This window comes from Vulpes lagopus, chromosome 1 (genome assembly GCF_018345385.1).
Source record: "Vulpes lagopus strain Blue_001 chromosome 1, ASM1834538v1, whole genome shotgun sequence".
NCBI lineage: Eukaryota > Metazoa > Chordata > Mammalia > Carnivora > Canidae > Vulpes > Vulpes lagopus.
Genome location: NC_054824.1, coordinates 162,357,060 through 162,372,466, shown reverse-complemented (window position 1 = coordinate 162,372,466; position 15,407 = coordinate 162,357,060). Strand labels below are relative to the sequence as shown.

General features: G+C 46.1%; 1 protein-coding gene across 1 annotated transcript in view; it reads left to right on the top strand.

The window, feature by feature from the left end:
* TNR (tenascin R) overlaps nt 1–15,407 on the top strand; it is a 402,456-nt gene that overhangs the window by 39,866 nt on the left and 347,183 nt on the right. The window lies entirely within an intron of this gene.

The window sequence follows — 15,407 nt, the reverse complement described above, 5'->3', positions numbered from 1 at the left end:
TTCTGCCAGGCATGGTTCTAAACGCTTTATGTATATGAAATCATTGAATGCTTACAATAAGCCAACAAGGTAGGTATTAATATATTACCTATTTATAGCCCCGGAGAAGTTGAGTCTTATCTTGGGGCACTCACTGGCAAACAATAGAGCCAGCATTTAGACCAAGTTAGTCTGACTTCAGAGCCCTTCCCCTCTTGTGCCATCATAGCCGATTGCTGCCCATTTGATGAGGCAAATGTGGTGTCTCCTGGGTGCTTTAATTTGCATTTCCATGATTGCTAGTCAGGAGGAGCATCTTTTCCTATGTTTGTTGGCCAACTGTATTTTCTTTTTTGTGTGTGTATTGCCTGTGCACATCTTTTGTTATTTTTTCCCCTATGGGTAGTTTGTTGATATGCAGTTTAAAAATGGTTCTATGGGGCACCTGGGTGGCTCAGTTGGTTAAGCATCTGCCTTAGGCTCAGGTCATGATGGTAGGGTCCTGAGATTGAGCCCTGAGTTAGGCTCCCTGCTCAGTGTAGAGTCTGCTTCTTCCTCTCCCTCTGTCCCTCCCCTCCACTCATTCTTTCTCTCTCTCTCAAATAAATAAATAAATAAATAAATAAATAAATAAATAAATAAATAAAATCTTTAAAAACGTGGTTCTGTGCTGACTTCTTTGTTGAAGTATCCTAATTAAAATGATCAGTACAGCCAAGTATTAACTTAGTCTAGATCCTACCCCAGTTGTGAAACGTAGAATATGTGAAATTCAAATATTCCTGTAGACAGTCATGAAATTTTTATATAAATATGATCATTTATTCTTTTACTGAATAATTTTTAAAAAGTGAATGAAACCTCTGAACCAAGCACCGTGCAAAAGAATATCACAAAGCATAGAAGGGTTAGGAGAGATCTTATTCAAAACAAAGAGCCATTAACCTTTACAGTAAATTGATATATAATGAAATCATTACTAATTGTTTTCACCTGCTTTTGCCAGCAGCCCTTTCCTAATAATATGGAGACCATCAATTAACCAACATAAGAATCTACCAATGTAAATATTTTTAAAGTTTATCTATTATTAGCTTTCCAGAGAGGAAACTACTTTTAGAGGATAGTTTGATCCTCCCTCCCTCTTTCCCTTCCTTTTTCCTTTCTTTTCTTCCGTCCTTTATTTAAAATATTTTTTCCTAGAATGTCAAAATATGGTGCTCTGTATACAGCAGATGCATAGCATTATGGATGGGTATTTTGGATTACTACACCAAGCAGAAAACTGTCTGTGGTAGCAAACTGAAAACTTCAGGAATAATTGTGCTTTTTAAATGAAGGCAGATCCAAAGGATTTTACGTGTTTCAAGCACATTTTTGCCATGAGCAGAAAGAAGAAATCTACATCCTCATTTGGTATTGATCCAGAACAGCCCTGAAATGTAGAACATTTCATGGCTCCAGATGTTTATCTTTGTGTATTGGGCAGGTGCATCCAAATCAAACCTAACATCTCATGGAAATGTGGTGCAGATACTGCCATTCAGATAGAGACAATTTCTTCCTTGAGACTCAGTATTGGTAACTACCCTGCATGCACACACACCTGCTGTGCCTAGGGGTAAGATTGTTGACAGGGCATTTCTGACCTTTTACATCATTTCAGCATGAGATAACCAGACTTCCCCTTTGTCTATATGAATTTCCCCACCCTCAGCTATCAAGAGGCTCAGGGCAGGCCACCTGGTCTCTGGCCAGGGATGCCTTTCTTCTTCTCTGTGGTCTGGGGGGGATGAAGATGCCTGTGGATCCAAAAATCAATGTTTTGAGGAATTCTCATTCTTTACATTACAAAGAATGCTGGCTGGGTGACAACCCAGAGGCAGCATGTCAGTCCAAGAATAGCTTGGGGCTCTGCACAGGTGTCTCAGTGGGTGGGGCAGAGCAGAGGAGAGAGTCTGTAATGCACCTGTTTGATTACTTCTCACCAAGTCCACTCTTGTGAGCAAAGTGCCACAAATTGTGGGGTCCTGACATGTGGCCATTTGCACCCAATGCAGTAATCACCCAGGTGTGCCTTGGAATCCCCTTTAGAATATCCTTCTTTGAAAATATCCCTGGAAAATGATTAACTTAACCTGCCACTTATGGAAGACAAAAATAATTAAGGGACAGGACTGTTTAATCAGGCTGTCAGCAAAGAAAATTGATTTAGCATCCATCGTGTTACAGAGAGCTCCCTGTACTCCGCTATGAATTACCCACCAAATATCATGTTCTGGAGCTTCTAATCTGAACTAGGGAGGTGTAGCTGAGGGTTTCTGCATTGGTGCTCATGACATGTTAATGTGTGGAGGAGTCACCTGTGGAAGCGCAGATGGTGACTCAGTAGGTGTGAGTGGGGCCTAGAGTCTGTGTTCCTTTTTTCTTAAAGATTTTAGTTATTCATGAGAGAGGGAGAGAGAGGGAGAGAGAGAGGCAGAGACACAGGCAGAGGGAGAAGCAGGCTCCATGCAGGGAGCCCAACATGGGACTTGATCCTGGGACTCCAGGATCACGCCCTGGGCTGAAGACAGCGCTAAACCCCTGAGCCACCCGGGCTGCCCTAGAGTCCATGTTTCTACTGAGCCCCATGCAGCTGTTCCTCCAACCAGCACACTAATGTGGTGGAGAGCCATGATCTCACCCAGGGCTGGGATTTCCTTTTAATTGGAAACACTGTCAATATGCAGTTGAAAGAATATTGGATTGAGGGTCATTCTATCTGGGTTCTAGTTCTGCTCTCCTTAGTGGTAACCTTGAGGAAACCATCTGTTGAATTTTTGCTTCAGAATTTATTATGACTCCAGTTCCAACCCAAACCTTTAAAACTCTTCCTCCCGAGGGTGCATCCAGTGGGGTCTCAGCAGGCCAGCTGGGGGTTAGCGGGGGGGGGGGGGTTGCGGGTAAGGCTGGTCAAACTACTGGAAGGAGCATTTTGTTTTGTGTCTGTCTTAAGAGAAGACAGTTTTGAGGCATATGCATTGGGGCCTTTGGGGGCCAGGGGGAGAAGCAGTGGGTGGGGTATGTGGGTCCAAGAGGTGAGGGAATTGTAGAGATGGGAGTCCTAAGAGGAGGTGAGAAGGTGAGAAGGAGGAAAAAGGACAGAAGAGGGAACTACGGAGGCAGAAAACTATGGGTCGTGTTAGCCGAGGAGGATGCCTGGAGCCTGAGCCAATGGTTGGGAGCATTCACCGAGGGGCAGGGACACACTTGAGGGCACACGGATGACATATCAAGAGTCATCGAGGGATGTAGGATGGAAGGAAGTGCGGAAGGAAAGAAAAATCAAAGGTGCATGTTATGGTGAAGGTACAAACTGCCAGGGGCTGGAGATGACATTTATTTGGTGAAGAGACCTGAGGAATTGGGCTGGGGGTTGAGGGCAGAGTGAAGGCTTGAGGCGAAGCTTCTGATGGCTGAGTTTCCAGGTGTCAATGAGCAGAGAAATATGGGGCAGAGAATTGGGCGGGACGTGAGGGATGCCAAACAGATAGAAGGAAACAGCCTTCTCTGGAGACGGGGAGCCTGCTGCTGTCAGACGGAGGAGTGACAAATGGGCTCAACGAGGCCCTGGTTCCACCTCTGTGTCTGCTTGCCCTGATGATCTCCGAGTCCAGCTCCTGCTAGGCCACATTAACAGTGGCAGCCTATGCAGTGCAGCTCTCCCAAGGGCCCAGAAACAACTCTGAGGTGAGGACCGTGTGGGGAGCACCGCTGAGTGTGGAGGACACCAGGCAGCTGCACTGTGCTGACCGGCTTCTCTTGTGCAAGTTGTCCTCAGATCTTAGCAAGAAGCCCCAAGTTCAGGACAAGGAGTTTAAAAGCTGTGCCCTCACTCGTGATCTTGGCCCTGCAGCTGGAGTGCTGTGGTGGCCACAGCAATATGCCTCAGGAACCCCCATCTGGGCACAATGATTGTCCAAGGGCCCCCACTCATGTGCTCTGAGATCCAGTGCTGCACGAGCTCGAGCCCATGCTTCCCCGTGCTGCTCCCAGTCATGACTGGCCGCGTCAGGGGTGCTGAGGCACACCCCTTCCTGGGTCCTCAGCTGGAGGACGTCCTGACAGTTTTCCAGCCTGGAAACCTTTGTTCAATTGCACAGCTCTCTAGATGCTTCCGCCCAGCCTCTCCTCTGTCTCTCTCTTTCTCTCTCTCCCTCCCTTTAATCTCTCTCTGTCCCTGTCTTTCTCTCCTTCACCTGGGGTTGGGATCGCATGGTGGTCTCACGGCTCTCCCAGCCTTGCCCAGCCCTTCTCCATTTCCTCTCACAGACATTTCCCTTAATAAAATTCTTGTGTGTTTAATCTCATGACCTCTGCTACTCAGGCGACCCAGGCTAACACCAGTGAGGACCAACAGGACAAGGGGAAATGAGCCAGATGGGTATTAGTTAATGACGTAAATACCAGAAAGGGAAAGGATTCTTGGAAAATCAAATAGAAGAGCAAGAGGGGAGCCCAAGATGTGGGAGATGTCCCAGCTGATCCTGGGCTCATTCTCCCTCATTCTCCTACCCTTGAGCCTGCTGCAGCAGACTCCTACACCAGATGGCCTCCTACCTAACCTCTGGACGGTCCTGGCTCACTCCCTCTACCAGTACTGTCACCTTTCCTAGATGCACAAACCATCGATCCTGCCTGCTAGAGTCCCCTGTCCTCTACCCTCTGGCTTGCTCCCCTCCTATCTGACTCAGGTAGCACCGACCCTCTTTATCTTCTCTTCCATGAGTAAGCTCGGTGCCCCACATCCGTGCTCCAGTGTGCTGGCCAGAGGTCCCTAGGCTTGGTTAAATCCCACTCCCTGCCTACCCCACACCTGTACAAATGCAGCTTACAAAAGCTACCTAAAACAAACAAAACGTGGCCATGATGCCACTTTGCATTCACGGCCACAAACTTCTACAGAGCCCGCCCCTCTGCTGGATAATCCTCTGGCGTCTCCCTCCTCTGTTCGCTCTCCTTTGTTCCCATGATGCATCCCCCCCTTCTGTTTTTCTCAAACCTTCTGGTGTAGTCCCACCTGATTCTTTTCCTCTCATGGTTTTTTCTCTCTCTCTCTCTTTCTCTCTTTCTCGGTAATGGCAACTCCATCTTCTAGTTGTGCAGGCCCAAACCTTGAAGTCAGCCTTGATTCCTCTCCATCTCGAGTCCTACCTCCAAGCCGGCAGCAGCTCTGTTGGCTCTACCTTCTAGATAGCTCCAGATTCTAACCACGCTCGTCACTTCCAGTTGCCACCAGTTTGTGCCTGCGTCACTGCAGACCTTCCTCGTGGGTCTTCCTGTGACTGATCTTGTCTCCCCGCCTTGGTGTGCTCTTAACACAGCAACCAGAGTGATCAGGTTAGACCGTGTCCCTCTGCCAACCCTGCAGTACCTTTCTAACTTGCTTAGCATAAAAACCGAAGCTCTGACACCCGAAGGCCTTCGTGCTATGTTCCCTGTGTCGCTGACCTCGTCTCTTGCTCCGGGCTCACCTTGCTCTTCCACTCTGCTCTCACCTATCACACCTCCTTGACCATTCCCCTCGGCCACACAGCTTCCTTGCTGCTCCTCAGACCCAACAAGAGCTTCAGCACTTTTGTGCATCCTGTTCCTCTACCTAGACCAAATCACTCCATCTTCTCAGGTCTGCTCTTGAGCGTCACCTTTCCTAGATGCACAAACCATCTAGGACTCGAGATGGAGAGGAATCAAGGATGACTTTCACAAGGCCTCCCTGACCTCTCAGCAGAGAAGGGCAGGAAGCCCCCTCCCCACCCCCACGTCCTACCCCCTGTGCCTGCCTGGTCTCTCCTCCTCCCTTAGCACCGTCTGAGCATGCGACATACCTGCTGTTTGTTTCCTGTCTTCCTTATCTAGAATGCAAGCTCCGTAGGAGCAGTTCCAGGCTTCACACAGGAGGCGCTCAATAAGTAGTTCTGAATTAATAAATTAGTACAGCTAAAAGAGGCAATGGGACATAGCAGATTGGAGAAACACAGGAAGGGGAGATAGCAACAAAGGAAGGTTCTCTGGGGAGAATGCTTGGATGGGGCAAGGCAAGAGCCTCAGTGACCTCATCACGGTGGAAAGGCAGGGCTCCTAAGCCAGGGCTCCTTCCCCGAGCATGAAGTTGTCTCTCTGAGACTCAGTTGGCTTATCTGCAAAATGAGGGTAGGAGTAACCTACCTCCAGGGTGCTCGGGAGGCTTAAGTGAGATGCAGCTGGCCGGAGGCCTGACACTCGGCAGGTGCTCACAGGGGTCAGCAGGCCCAAGTGCCCCTGTCTCGCCCCAAGTGGGATTGAGGCCGAATGTCAGCCACCATCTGCTGCTTGCACAGTTAATTAAATCATGGACACCATCTCAGGTAAGGGGAGAGCCCTGGGTGGAGGCAGGGTTTGAAGCCACTGAGCCCGCTGGGGACTATGGGCTGGGCTCTTCTCTCTGTCTGTAGCCAGAGGAAGGAGCAAGCTCAAGGGGAAACAAGTGGCGATATATTTCTGTATTCAGAACACTGACATTGTTCCAGAAAGAAATGAGAGCAGATTATGCAGGAAGGGAATTGAGTCTGTCAGGAGCTTCAAGAAAGAAAGAAAGAAAAAAAAAAGATGCAGAATGGAGCCGTTTGTTGCTTTTTGTTCAGGTTTTTATCTTGAGAGTCTGTTTATAAAAATGCTCTCTCTTGCCCAGCCTCCTTCACTCCTGCTCGGACACGCTCCCCCCCCACCCCCCACCCCGCCCGCCCTCCCCTGCTCTTGTTTGAGTTAAGGCTCTTTTCTTGATTAAATAATGAATAAAAGCTCTTCCCAAGTCTGGCCTTCCTGGTCGTAGGGAGAAATTACAGATATATGTACATACATATACATGCAAAATAGCCTGAGATAAAGAGGCGCAGGATAAACAGCCTTCTGGTTTTTTTTTTTTTCTTTTAAAGAATTGTCATTCATAAACTACACTTACAGACAACACAAATTCAAACTAGGGCAAACCAGGCTAAATAGCTTGATTTAATAAAGCTCTTGGATTTAAAAGCATCTATTTTTTATTTAAAATTATGATATTTATCTTAAAAAATGGGTTGGGGCTCCCTCCTCCAGGATCACTCTGTCAGTTGCTGAGCCATCCATGCTATCGTCTCTACAAGGAAGATTATTCAATTCATAACCAGTGTTTCTCTTTGGCCTTCTTTTCTCAAGGCTCATCAATTAAGGCAAAGCTGTTTGTAGCGTACCATCTGCATAGCTGCCACATCTTTACTCCAGAAACCCTGGCCTTACACACTCCTCCCCCATATCAAACCACTTGAATCCTGTCCCACAACTGCAAAAAGGAGGAGTGGTAACCATCCTAGCTGCCCTGCCCATCTACTTGTGGGAGACTTACCCTTTTACTTGTTCCAGATTTGGAAGAGAATCCCTTTCCTGTCCTCACTTATAAATGGTGTGGTACCTAACCGAATTTTGAAAGCAAATTTTTACAAAGATACTAAAAGAAGGCAAAATAATTTTAACGGCATAAAATGTATAAGCAAACTGTGCAGATTTCTGAGCCCTAATTAACTCATGTTTAGCTACAGATTGGATAATAGTGTTTGTAGGTTTACAGATGACCCTGTAACTAGGAGACTTAACAGAAGGACATTTCTGAAATGTAAGACTTGTTCCTCAAGAACAAGGATGGGCAGATATTGGCTATAATCCATTCATCCATCCATCCAATAATTATTTATTGACTGACTAAATTGTATAGGTACTGGAGACATAGAGGTGAGCAGACAGCACCATGTCTGGCCTCACGTAGCTTGTCGTCTAGTAGGGAAAACAGACATCAATTCAAGCCCTAGTGCTGGACATGTTGAAGAACAAATAACAAGCTGAGGAAAGTCTTCTAAAGGAAAGGAGCATAGTTTAATGAGAGCATATTACTAGGCTAGTGATTAGGAAAGATTTCCCTAAGAAACGAGTCCTTGAAATGTAATCAAAGGATAAGTAAGACTCAACTAAGGAAGAATGTAGGGGTGCATTTTAGAAATATGGGCTCAGGGAACATGAAGCTTGGTAAGAAAACCAATGGGGCTGGAGCTCAGAATAAGAGAGAGTGGAAAGAGGGAAGCCTAGGAGAGGAATTAGAGTCAAGCTGAACTAGATGTCTACAGCTTTGTAACAAATTGCCCCCCAAATTAGCAGCCTGAAAAAAACAAACATTTATTATCTCATAATTTCCATGGATAAGGAATTCAAGAGGAGCTTAGTTGAGTGGCTCTGGCTCAGAGTCTCTCAGGAAGTCACAAATCGAGACAAGAGCTGTGCCACCTGAAGGCTACAGGGCCTGCAGGGTCTGCTTCCAAGATAGCTCGCTTATGCGGCCTCATCCTTAACACATGGACCCCTCCGTGAAGTTCCGTAAGAGTCCTCACGATATGGCAGTTGGTTCCTCAGAGCAATGATCCAAGAGAGAGAGAACAAGAAAGAAGCCATAATGCCTTTTAAATCCTAATCTGGGAAGCCACATCCTATTGCTTCTATCACAGTCTATGTGTTAGAGATGAGCCACTAGCCCACCCTCAAGAGGAAGAAAATTAGGCTCCACCTTTTGAAGGGAGAAATGTCAAAGATTTGTGTACATAATTTAAAACCACCCATGAGCCATGGAGGACATACAATCATTTTCTAGGGCTGGCATGACAAAGCACACAGAATGCATGGATTAAACACTAGAAACTTATCCTCTCACAATTTTGGAGGCCAGAATTCAAGACCAAGTATTGGCAGGGTTTGCTTCTCCTGAGGTCCATCTTTGGCTTGTAGATGGCCATCTTCTCTCTCTGAGTTATCACATGGTCTTCTCTCTCCCTGTGTCCAAATTTCTTCTTCTGATAAGAACACTAATCATATTGGATTAGGACCCACCCTAATGACCTAATGACTTCATTTTAACTGAATTACCTCTTTAAAGACACTATGTCTGGGCAGTCTGGGTGGCTCAGCAGTTTAGTGCTGCCTTCAGCACAGGGTGTGGTCCTGGAGACCTGGGATCGAGTCCCACGTTGGGCTCCCTGCATGGAGTCTGCTTCTCCCTCTGCCTGTGTCTCTGCCTCTCTCCCTCCCTCTCTCTCTCTCTCTCTCTCCCATGAATAAATAAATAAATTCTTAAAAAAACAATAAAGACACTAAATACAGTCACATTCTGAGGTACTGGGTGGGGTACAGCTTTGACATATGAATCTCAGAGGGACACAGTTCAGCCCATAACATAAGAATTTTGGTATTTATTCTTAGAGAAACGGAAACTACTGAAGTAAATTTAAAGATAGGGAATGGGTAGCTTTCTCAGATTTGGAAATTCCTCAGGTTGCAGTGTGGGGATCTGATTAGAGAGGGAGCCAAGTGTAAATTGACTGGAGATCTTCAGTGTTCCAAGTGAGATGGGATGGGACTTGCGATGAAGGTGGTACCCACAGGGACAATGCAAGTTGGTAGATTCAAGAGACACTTAGAACACACACTTGTTAGGACTTTGGATAAATTGAATATAAGGGTAAGAACAAGGAGAGTCAGTGGTGATGCTTGTACTTCCAGCTTGTACCCTGGATAGTGGTGAAACTATCGCTGATGATGGAAGAGGTTGGAGGTGGTGGTAAGAAGGTTTTAAGTTTGTAATGGTTGTATGGTGTTGAGAAACTTGGTAGTAAGCCAAGTACGGACACCCCTTGAGATGTTATGCGATATTCAGTTGTAAGGCTCAGAGAGGTCTGGGTTGCAAATAGAGGTCAGTGAGTCATCAACAGGTCTGAAGAGAGTACATGGGTGAGACTGGACTGGACCCAGGTATGAGAGAGAAGAGAAAGGGGCCTGGGACCAAGACTCAAAGAGCTCTGGTGCATACACACACTGGATTTTTTAGCCTATTCCTCTACTTTCCACATACACTGAATTTGAAAGTATGGCTTAACTCTGTCTTTACAGAACTTGATATAATACATATGAAAATCACTGAAGGGCAAGAGAGCACTGTCCAAGTGCACTACAGCATGGTTCATGACCTTATTATCTGAGAGTATTTCTGCCCATAGCCCTAGTGCTGGACATGTGGAGGGATGTTGGCTTCTCCATTTCATGCATGTGTGCACATGGGCTGGAAAGGAGATGAAATCAGAGTATATTCAGACCTTTTATATGGTAAATTTTAGAACTTTAGAGGTGAGTCACCTGGGGGTACAGGTCAAGATGCACTGTTTGGCTCATCCCCATCTCTCCTTCTGGTTCACGAATAATGAGGAGATGGAGGCACTGTGGGTGAGGGGTAGAGCTGGGGCTCCTGGGAGACCCAAGCAGGAGAGGAATGGGAAGCAGTCATAATAGGAACGTGATTTTTCTCTTTTCTCCCCATGTTAGACCAGCCCTCCTCAGATAACCACATTTTTCACAAGTGTCACAGAAGACCCAGGGTCTGTGGAAAAGGGACTGTAGTGTAAATAGTTAATGTGTAAAGAAGCTTTCTGTCGGGGAACAGAATTTGTGCTCCCAAACTAGGATGACTAATTCAATGTCACACCTGTGACTGAGCACCTTCTCTGGGTCTAATATGTGCATAGTACAAGTTATGGGCGGAGGAGGGCACTTGGTGGAATAAGAAAGAAGTGAGCAACTTCTAATAATAGAAAACAAAATGTGATTGTACATGATGATGTGCTATTTAGGCTACATACTTCGAGAAAGACCGTCTCTTTTACAGACTTTGCTCTCACTACCTCTAAGATCCCACATACTTTACTGTTCATCATGTTTGTAGCTTACTGTCGGAGTCTCATCACTTGAACGTGAGCACCGTAAGTGCAGAGGTCTGTGTCTGTTTTGTTCAATGACCTATTACGAGCACTTAGAATGGTGTCTGCATATAATAGATGTTCAGTACATACTTGTTGAGTGAAGAAAGAAGAGTCTTAAGAATTCCATGAAGTCGGACTGATGTGGGTCTCCCCACATGTGGTGATGGCTCTGCAGGGCCTCATATATGCACAGAGCAGTGCATAATAAACCTCTCTTTACCCGGTTTGTCTACGTACACTGGAGGAAACAAGGGCCTATTCTGGGGACTTGTGGAATTCATGACACTTCTCATGTCTCCCGCTGACCTTTTTATGAGACCTTCCACTCCCCTCCCCCTCTTATGACCCCATTCAGAGCAGAATCTCATCTGACCACTTCCACTCTCCTTACACTGGCTTACACCTGCTTACCCCTCAGTGTGACTCACCTTTCCCCGCTGCGCTCCCTCAATTGTGTTTATGGAAATGAGCCTATTTGTTTATAGTTGCAAAATTAAATGCTTTATTCTTCAAGTGTACAGATTTCACACTCTAAGCAGGTGGGAAGACTGGTGAAGGGAACTTGGGGCACTCTTAAGTTTTATTGCCATTGCTGGAGAAGGGTCCACATGTGGACGTATGTGGTCCATTTCAGATAGATGTGACAAGAATGGGTCGGAAGGGATGCTGCAGTCGGACTCACTTCCTAGATGGCACCTGCTTCTCTCTGGAAGCCCAGTCATGGCACAAGATCACATTCTAGGCACTGCTAGTGGTAGAGAGCTGGGTTTTCTTTTCCAGAACCTGGAGTGTCTCACCCTAGCCATGTTCACCCTTGCCCCTTCATCTGGGCTCTTCCTGATGCCCCCTGTTCTTGTATGTCTCTTCCCCAAGGTTAATTGTCACCTAAGAGCATTTTTCTCTCATAGCCCCTTTTCTGACACCAAGGGACACATTTCTCTCCCTTCATTGTTACTTTCACCTCTAGTAATGACGTTTTTGACTGTGAAGTATGTCACGGGAACCCGACTACTTTGCCAATATGAAGTGCAAAATTGAACCTAATTAGGAATGAAAATTAATTATATATGGAATAGTTTCTGAGGGACTGTGGTGATGAATATGGGTAGGTGTCTCAGGGAAACCCGGTCAGAGGAGGTAAGAATCGGATGAGATCTCAAGGAAGAATGTGGAGCAGTTTTGGATGGCAAGGGGCAGCCTGACTACCATACGATGTGTTTAGCCGCCAGTGAGAGCCTGAGCCTGGAGAAAGGTTTGTGTTGGAGAATAGAGCAAAATAGGAAACCTGATTGCCCTCCACAGCTGCAGACTGCTTGTCTGTCGGCTAAGCTAGCAGATTTTCCCTGATCTGAGCATTGAAACCGACAAAGAGATTAATAAACCAAGTTCGGGGCTGAAAAAGGACGGGACCTCTGGTGAACTCAGTCAGGACTTGTTTGAGGCACAGAAGCTGATTTGTAGGGCACAGAAAGAAGGAACTGGGCACTGCTTATTCAGAAGGAAGAGCAGCAATTCACTTTTAGGTACTTTCGCTGAAGCTGAAAGGTTGTCTCACCTATAAAATGAGGGGAATAACAGTGTCTCTGTTCTCCTTCTGTCATCATCATCATCGTCATCATTATCATCATCATCACCACCACCATCATCATCATCCCATCACATCATCATCACCTTCACCATCATCATCATCATCATCATTATCATCATCATCACTTTGAAATGCTTTAATCTCTCTGCTTCCCAGGTACGACATTCTCCAGATTTTCTTCCTACCCTGCGGCCTCTCTTTCTCAGCCTTCTCTTCTTCCGTTCTACCTCTGAATGTTAAGATGTGGAAGGGATAGAACTGGACCCCTTCCCATCTATAGCTGTGCATTCTGCATGGTGATAGCCAACAACTCATATGCATGTTTAATTAACATCTAGACCTGAAAATAGCCCCAACAGAACTCTTGACTCCTCATCTAACCTTCCTTCCTCATTCCAACAATTGGCACCATGTTTCACCAAATTCCTCAGTTTCAAAACCTGGGAGATTTTCTCAATTCTTCTCTCTCCCTCACACCTCATCTCCAACCCATCAGCCAGTCAATTTACCCTATGTCCTAAACCTATCTAGCACATGCTCACTTCTTTCCTTCCTTCAGTGACTCCACCTCTCCCTAAGTGACTATTGTAGTAACCTTCTAACTAAGTCCACCTGGTTCTCCTTTTGTGCCTCTCCTACACTTCCCTACACAGAGCCAGAGGGAGCTTTAAGAAATTATATTAGATAGTGTCCAGGAACTTCTTATCACAATGAAATCTAAACACAATGACCTTCTCTGGCACATAAGCCAGGAGGCTTTAGCTCTGTACCCTTCTCACCTCTCATGTCTTCCACCTCTCACTCCCTCACCTGCTAGGTTTCAGCCCCTCTGGTCTTCCCTCCTTTCCTCATACCCACCCAGTTTGTTCCCACACCATGGGGATTCTCAACTGTGCCTCCTGGGGGTCATGTGGCAGCTCTTCCTTACTATTCTGACTCAGTATGAATATCATCCCCTCAAGAGGACTTAGAGGACTTTCTGGTCACTCCATCTAAAAGTGGCACACAGTCATTCACTTTTAACTCTCTGCATATACTTATGGCGGGTAAGATTCTCTTGGATTTTCTTGTGGATGTATTCATTGTCTTACAATGTCCTTGTCTATCACTTCAGTATCCTCTACTTCTATGGAACCTGGAACATAGTAGGTACTCAGTAAATATTTATTATACTTAACTTCAGGAACACAAAGCAATATAATTATGTAAAAGAATATAGTATTTGGATCTAGACATTAACTAAAACTCTGGTTCTTCCTGTGTGACTTTGTTACGCTTCCTGTAACCCTGCTTATGTATAGCTGTCCCACCTTGAGCTTACTTTTCAACTACTTCAGGGTAGTTGTTAAATAGCAATTTAATGAATTGCATTCGTCTGCTAAATAGCAATACTCCTTATGTTGCTGAATTCTGAGATGATCGCATGAGATAATGAATGCATATGAAATAATATCCCTTGACCATATGGATCCCCAACAGGTACTACTTATTTTTATTAACATTGAACCTCTGGGTGGCAAAGGCTACTGAGGCCTAAGGCAATGGAGATAAGGGCTTGGGGAGAGAGGAATCTTCTGGCTCTGGACTAAACAAAAGCAGGGTGAGGGAGAGAAAACACAGCCTGCAGCTTTCTCTCACTCCCTCTGGCTGGCCACCCTGTTGCAATGCTGCTGTTGGCCGCGCTGTTAAAATGTACATAAATATTGGCTCATTCTAATGGGACCAGATCGAGGCTGATAAAGGCAATGAGAGGCAAGGTTATTGATGTCTGTCTGAGGGCCTCCACAGGACCCAAGCCAGGACTATAACAAGGATCCAGAAGTTGCATCAAGCCAATTGATTCTCTATCACCCCAGGAAGACATGCATTCAGGAGAGCTGGCAGCTTGGCTAGCAAGAGTCTGTTTTAATGAAAGCATGCAAATGGCCCTACTCCCAGAGTGGTTTCCCTTCCTGGCAGCCTACAGGCCTCCAGTCTAAGAGGTATTTGGCACCTTGGATTTATATTGATGGAAACAATGGAAGAAAACCAAGGTAGGCAAGGAAGGTATTTGGCCATGCTGTCTGGTGTCCCTATAGAAACAGGATTCTTTGTGGTATGTTCTAGATAGAGGGGAGGTAACAGAGAGGCACTGGAGCACTGCTAGGGATCACCGGGGTGGCCAAGGGGCTGCATAGCCTGGTGGAGGGCAAAGGGCCACAGGCAGGAGCCAGGAGAAGATACCTGAGAAGCTGTGGGCCTGGATAGGAAGCTATCTCTGGTCCTCTGTAGGCTTTGAACTTAATGTTGGTGGCAAGGTCCCCGCTGTGGTGCCATGGAGACCTCAGGCTCTGAGGCCTGCAGAGGGCCCAGATCTATAATCATCTGTGAGCTGCTTGAGCTCAGTAAACTGTGTTTCATTCATCTCAGGCTCCCTAGAGCCCAGCACAATGCCATGCACACAGAGGTTACTTGCTGATGTTTGTTGGGTGAATGTACAGACTTTGACAATGTTGTCTCTGGTTGTTGTCACAGAAGATGCAGCCTTGGCCTGTGGTGTGGAAACAACTCTCTCTGAGGGCAACAGAAGGAGAGAATACCAGCAACTCAGAGCTAGCATATGGGTGGGTGGCTACTGGAAAACACTGACGGAAACCGAGGGCCGAGTCCCCACCCCACTCTGACTTTACCATATGACAGCAAATCCTCAGTCCTGCCTCTGGAATCTGCTCTGGTCAGCCAGCTTTAAGCATTGCTTGTGGCAAAGGCAAGGCCTCCCGGGCCCACCCAATCAAGCTACTGTTTCCTCTCACCTCCCTCTGCTCCATGAACAAAACCAAACAAAATCTGCATCTTCAAAAACAAGAGACATTTGGGGCATTCTCATACTCATTCCTTTGTCCATTCATCTACTCATCTAATTTTGCTTCTTCTTTGCTCCTGGTCCCCTCTAGAGCAGCCACATGAAAGGGAACAGCAAGCCTCATCAGAGTTAATTAGAAAACTCACCA